The sequence below is a fragment of the Lepus europaeus genome, chromosome 22 (assembly GCF_033115175.1).
Source record: "Lepus europaeus isolate LE1 chromosome 22, mLepTim1.pri, whole genome shotgun sequence".
Taxonomy (NCBI): Eukaryota; Metazoa; Chordata; class Mammalia; order Lagomorpha; family Leporidae; genus Lepus; species Lepus europaeus.
In genome coordinates, this window is record NC_084848.1 from 3,158,051 (window position 1) to 3,164,749 (window position 6,699).

General features: G+C 63.2%; 1 long non-coding RNA gene across 1 annotated transcript; it reads left to right on the plus strand.

The window, feature by feature from the left end:
• The first annotated feature begins 339 nt into the window (after positions 1 to 339).
• Positions 340 to 6,452, plus strand: LOC133751498 (uncharacterized). Its single transcript, XR_009864821.1, has 3 exons — positions 340 to 524; positions 5,912 to 6,068; positions 6,187 to 6,452. It is a non-coding gene; the product is annotated as an uncharacterized LOC133751498 (long non-coding RNA).
• The last annotated feature ends 247 nt before the right edge of the window (positions 6,453 to 6,699 follow it).

Genomic DNA, 6,699 nt, shown 5'->3' on the forward strand with positions numbered 1-6,699 from the left:
AGACCGAGCCAGTGGCCCTGCTGTGGCCACTCCACACCCTGGTCAGCGTGGGAGCTGCTGACGTGGACACTGGCAGCCCCACCATGGGCACAGCACAGGGACCCTGCCGTGTGCCTGTGACGCAGGATGGACTCTCACCTGCCGGGCTGCCAACCCTTCCTGCCCAGGAGGTGCCCTGGGGACAGATGGCCCCAAATCTGTCTGTCAAACCTGAGAGGCGGGCAAGGCCAGGGGGCGGGATCTGGGCAGACACCCTCTGCTGGGATCACAGGTGACAGGCTGACGTCACTGAGTCACAGGGCCCTCCTGGGAGTTTCCCAGCTCCTCCTACCAGGGACAGCAGCAGGGAACTGGCCATGCCAGTGTCAGTTCTCCCAAAGGGACTGCCCGGGCCACCACGCGTGGCCACACACAGCTCTGCTCAGGCCTCAGGCCCCCACATTTGCTTCTCTGCCACCTGGACAATTGGTCAACGCTGTCTTTTCGCTCCCGGGCCATCTCCTGTGTGCATAGTAGGGGAACAGGTGAGCACATCTGCCCAGGGAGGGGCAGCCCAGCTCACGGAGTCCCCCCACAAGGCCGTGTCTCTGCAGGCCTGGGAGCCCTCCTCTGTCCCCCTCTGGGAGCCCAGGGTGTAAGCAGCTCCTGGCTGGCTGGCTCGCCCCTCCCCCACCGTCGCTCATCCCCCCAGGCAATGCACTCTCTGTGCCCCCCTCCCCCACTCTCCAGGAGCTCACTTCCAGATGGGGAAACTGAGGCATGGGGAGGGAGGCACCTGCTGTGGGTCTCCTGGGGCCTGGAGCAGAGGGAGCCGGAAAAGTTTCTTAGGCAAAGCCCGGGGAACAGTGGGGATAGGGCGAGTGGCGGGGATGGGGAGGTGGAGAGGAGCGGCCAGCGGGGGTCATGGCAGAGACCCCCTCCAGGGGTGGAAGGGGCCTGAGGGAGGAGAGGCGAGAAGGGCCTGGCTATGGCCGGCGCCTGTGCCAGCCACGTGGTGAGGACGCAGGTGTGCGCCTCCCGCTGGGGAGTGGTTGGACGGCCAGGGAAGGGGCAGAGGCTGGGCTGGAGCAGAGATGTGGGAGGTTTGGGGATGGGGGCAAGGTGGTGCCATAGGGGACAGAGGAGACCCTGGGGCGGGGCGTGAGACGCACAGACTCGGGCACCCCCCCCCAGCTGCTCAGGACGCAAGGTGGGTCCCCGAGACTGAGCTTCAGGCCCCCTCTTCTGCGAGCCTGCAGGTTTAACATCCAGGAAAAGTTAGTGACAGCGGGGTAGGGGGCTGTAGAGGATGGGGGGTGGGGTCTGTGGGCTCAGGGAGCCGTGCAGGATGGGGTTCCAGGGGCAGGCTGGGCAGGTCGGCTCCCCTGCACCTGAGCCAAGAGCCTTGCCCCCCACCCAGGACGGGCACAAGGCTGAGGGGCTGATGTAGACTGAGCCCGTGGACGCCTCCAGGAATGCAATGGGGCCCAGGAGGCAGAGGGAGGAGGTGGAGGAGGCGGGCTCTGAGCAGGAGGCCGGGGAGGCTCCAGGGCTGGGGACGGGTGTGGGGTGTCTGTGTCTGTGGCCAAGTTGGAAATGCCAGCATGTCGGGGTCAAAGCTGGGGGGGAGGGGTCTTCAGCAGATGGTGCCGGGGGATCGCACACGCGCCGGTGTAGACACGATCCTCAACTCCACCTCCGAGTGCATCATAGACTTAAACAGAAAACTCTAAAATGCTTAGAAAAAGTAGGCTCTAAGGGCTTGGAGAGTTCTTCCACTAACACCCAACCTATGAGAGGGCAAAGGAATGAACTGGACTCTGAGTAGCCCTGAGGACCCCCCGCCCGGTTCTGAGGATGGAAGGGAAGGCAGGGGGAAGGCTCGGGGGGGGGGGGGGGGCTCACGAGGTGACCAGGGACTCCTCACCAGAACTCGGAGAGTGCTCACAGCTCCAAGGCACACGCGCACACAGCCAAGTAGGGGAGGGGCAAAAGCCACGCCCAGGCACACACTGGGAGCAGGTGCAGGAGCCAGGAGGCCAGGGAAACGCAGAGAGGTCCACGGGATGGACAGCCAGGGTGAAGAATGGCAACAGCCCAAGGAGACGCACACACCGGGACGTGTCCTCCCGAGCCGAGCAAGTCAGCGCCAGTGCTGGCGAGGGTGCCCAGCCGGCCTCTCTCACATTGCTGCTGGGAGAGAGTGGCTGTTTCCTGACGACGGAACGTGTGGCCTGTGACGCAGCACTCACGCCTGCGAGTGAGTCCGGAGGAGCTTGGGCTTGCGTGGAGGCCTGTGCTCAAGGTTTGTGCGCGCTTTGTGTGCGGAAGCCGCATGCCGGGAACCATTCCACGGGAGATCGGTTAAACCAACCACGGCACCTGCAGGCGCCGGTCGGTGACCCGACCCCAGAGGTTGGGAGAGCCAGTCGCAGGGGCACAGGTCGCATTCTGAGGACGAAACGACAGCGTGACAGAGAGCAGAGTCCTGGCTGCCAGCGGCCAGGGGTGCGGGTTTCACACGCTTGCTCCCGGGGGTGGCCGGCGGGACCCTCGTGGCAGTGGGGCTCAGCTGTACCTCGACGGTTGTTGGTGGTCAGCTGCCCGTGGGGTGAAGTGGGATAGAGCTGAATGCACACACGTGAGCACACGCGTGTGCTGGGGAACAGAGTGGGTGTCCCCTCCCAAATCCACACGTGAAGCAGTGGTCGAGGAGGTGTTCAGGTCGGGGGTGCCGAGCCCCTGCGATGGGACCAGAGCACTCACAAGAAGAGACAGGACAGACGATGGCTCCCCGAGGACCCAGCGTCCAGCACTGCGCGCAGCAGGGCTGCCCTTGGAATGGCTCCTGCTGAGACCCCCCCCACCCGACCTTGAGCTCTGAGCCGGGGTGGGGCCGGGTCTGAGACCATCCTGTGGGTGGGCGGGGTGCTGCTGGGGTGCTGCTGGGGGTAAGGGGGCGGGGGACTTTCCTTTGCTGCTTTTGAAACTTTGGGCAACTCTATCTATTTTTTAAAAACATTTTATTAACTACAGTATACATACCAAGAAACCTCCATAAGTGGGCAGATCTGCAAGGATTGCTTGTTGTCTGATCACACTCCCCAACACCCAAATTAAGAACGAAGCGTTCCTAGTGCCTTAGGGACCCTGTGGTTATTTCCTAAAAACAAAGGGAGGAGGAGGGAGGAGGAGGGAGAGGAGGAGGAGGAGGAGGAAGGAACCCCGGTAAGGGCAAAGAGACAGCAGCAGCTGCAGCTCCCTGCCTGCAGCCAGGCAGGTGAGGAGGGAGAGGTGGCCCCCAGGCACGGTGCCTGCTGGGAACAGGACGTGACCTCCCGCCCCCATCCTGAGCGGGGTGGGCTCCTGGCTGTGTGTGCAGCAGGCAACAGGCAGGGGCTCGGGCCCCGCCCCCGTGGCCCCCTGGGCGCCCGCAGCTCAGGGTGGCACTTTGTGCCAGGTGGTTCCCAGCAGGACAAGGTCGTGCGGGGCTCCTCGGAGACCCCGCAGAGAGAAGCACCCAGGCATTCTTGCTGTGCACGGTAGGAGCTCTGCGCATCCCACTCTTCCCAAGTTACATGAGGACACAATTTATCTTTAGCCCGAAGCCACCTGCTTGGTAATCTGTCTCTGTGTACCCGATCGATCCCACCATCCTTACATTAGCTGGAAACGCAGCTGACTCTATTTAAGGCAGGCAGCCTGCAGGCGTGGCCTGGACAGGGGTCCCGCACGTGCCCGTGGGGTGACCCTGCCCTCTGCGGGGGCCCAGGCCAGTGAGGGACATGGCGCCTCCTGCAGACCATGCCCTGAGCCCTCCATGCAGACCCCTTCCGGTCACTGAGCCCTCCGCCCTCTGAACGTCTTGGCATCTCTTCTAGACAAGCGTTTGAGTTGGGTGACGAGGCATGTCTGGAAGCCTTTCTCCCCGACATTCTCCGCGCGGGATAGATGGATGTGGTCCCCAGGTGCCTTCGTGCTGCTGAGCTTTGCACCTGCCCTGTATCCTGCATCCCGGGTTTACTGAGTCACCCCCGAGGGCTCTGCCTCTTCCCCCACTGCTGGGCAGCCCGGAGGCATCACACGGGCGACAGGGGCTCCTCTCTCTCCCTCTTTCTCCCTTTCTCTTTCCCTCTCCCTGTCCCTGTCCCTGTCCCTCTCCCCTCCTCGCAGGCCCGTCTTTCACATCCAGCTCCCCAGCTCTCCCAGGGGACCCAGCTCTGAACGCACTGGAGATAAATGATCCACACGCACGGGTACCAGCCAAGCCACGGGAACGCGGGCAGGCAGGCGACAGGAAGCTGGGCAGCGGCTCGGGCCAGCCTCTCCAGGAGCCCGTTCTGGAAAGTCAAAGTCGGGGCCCCTGGGGGTGGGGGCTCCCAGCTCCGCGGACCTCCAGGATGAGGGTGTGTACCGTCTTCCTCTTACCAATGAAGCATGAGGCCTGGAGACGCAGCCCCAGGGACTCTGGGGGTGCCCTCTATGTGGCTGGGGTGCGCTGTGGCCGGGTCTGCGTGTTGGAAGCTGGCCCACCGCGTGGCAGTGTTGTGGGACCGTTAGGATGTGGGGCCGAGGGCCGGCCTGTGGTGCAGCAGGTTAAAGCCGCCCGCTGAGATGCTGGCGTCCCAGGTGAGCACAGGTTCGAGTTCTGGCTGTTCTGCTTTTTTTTTTTTTTTTTTTTTTTAAAGAGTTATTGATTTATTTGAAAGTTACACAGAGAGAAGGAGAGACAGAGAGAGAGAGATCTTCCATCTGCTGGCTCACTCCCCAAGTGGCCAAAAAGGCCAGGGCTGGGCCAGGCTGAAGCCAGGAGCCAGAAGCTTCTCCTGAGTCTCCCATGTGGGTGCAGGGGCCGAAGTACTTGGGCCGTCTTACAGTGCTTTCCCAGGCGCATTAGCAGGGAGCTGGATCAGAAGTGGGAGACCCAGAGGGGGTTCCAGGCTCCTGGCTTTGGCCTGGCCCAGCCCCCAGCTGTTACAGCCATTTGGGGAATGAAGAAGCTCTCCGACTCTCTCTGCAACTGTGCCTTCAGGTAAATAAGAAAGTAAGTAAGTGCCTCGAGGGTTTGAGCGGCTGCAGAAGGCAGGGGCTTTGTGCACCATTCGCGCTGCACCCCTGGTGCCCAGAACGGAGCCCGGCGCGGAGGGTGCCCGTCAGTATTTGCTGAGTGAGTGAGGGTGGCCGCGGGGGCAGTAATGAGGGGGCGTTCGCTGTGAAGCCTCAGGACAGCTGCCAGGATCGCTGGAGCCAACCTTCGCCAGGAAAAGCGAGCGTGTGGCTCTGGCGCTGAGCACTGGCCCCGGAGCCGGGCGCTGGCGCTGGGCTTTGTGGCTGAGGGAGCTGAGCCGGGCTGTGGTCGCTGCAGCTGCAAATGACCACACCCTTGGCGGCTTCAAGCCAGGGCCAGGAGCTTGGGTCCCTGGGGCTGGGGTCCTGGCGCCAGCAGTGCCGCAGGCTCCTTCAGCCCCTAGAAGCCTGCCTGCCCCTTCCCCGCCCTTCTCACCAGTGGTGCGACCCCTCTCCCAGCATGCATTGCATTCTAACCACAGTCGGGAAAGTTCCGGTGCGAGAGGGGCCCCCCGGCCGACCCCAGCTCGGCTCCCATCTCTCTGGCCTTACTCACAGCTGCCTCTGTGACTCTGCTTTGCCATGGCAGGTGGAGCCTCCCGGTCCTGGGCTCGGCCTGGGCATTGTCGGAAGGTGTTAAGTACTCTGTGGACCACAGAAGCCACGTGGCCTCCGCTTCCCCCTGGGAAGGCAGGGCAGCAGTCCCCCAGGGGTCCGCCGATGCCTGCAGTGCGGTGGCCAGGGCAGGAGACGGGAGTTCTCTGACCCAGGGGCAGTCCCCTCACTGGCGGAGCGAGGGCGACCAGACGCTCTGTTTGCCTTCCTCCTCCTCCTGGGCCTCCGCGCGTGCTCCCTCTTGTCACAGGTGAGGTGTGTAGCTGCAGTGACTTCCACACGGGACACATGTCAAGAGTGCGGGCTCGGAGCCCACCATGGCTGATGCCTGAAGTCTGTGGAGCCCTCCACCGCGTGCACGGGGCATCTGGGTGAAGTGCAAATGCTTCAGGACACCACAAAATGCAGTGAGTGTGGCGTGTTTCTGGGCTGGCATTGTGGTGTGGCAGGTGAAGCCTCTGCTGATGATGCTAGCAGCCCATACAGGCTCTGGTTTGTGTCCCGGCTGCTCCACTTCCCATCCAGCTCCCTGCTAATGGCCTGTGAAAGCAGTGGAGGACGGCCCAGGTGCCTGGGCCCCTGCACCCACGTGGGAGACCCGGAAGAAGCTCCTGGCTTCAGCCTGGCCCAGCTCGGGCCATTGCAGCCCTCTGGGGAGTGAACCAGCAGATGGAAGAGCTCTCTCTGTCTCTGACTTTCAAATAAATAAATAAATCTTTAAAACACAAAGAAGTGGGGTGGGGAGAGGCATCGATGTGATTGTCAGCGCTCAGTCATTCGTCTTCAGCCTCTCTCTGGCAGGGGTGCCGGGCGGCAGCGACACAGGGGGACGGCAGCCACCAGGCAGCCCCAAGGGCTTCTGGAGCCACACGCCTGCATCCACACGAGCTTCTGAGGTTGGCGGACCCGGCAGCAGCGGGGGAACCGTGCGACGCTTCTCGACCCTCGGCATTGGGCCGAAGCGCGGACCCCGGGGACCACGGCCCAGCAGCCTGTGGAGGGCTCTGTGTGCTGACCGTGCTTCCCGCCGCTGCAGTC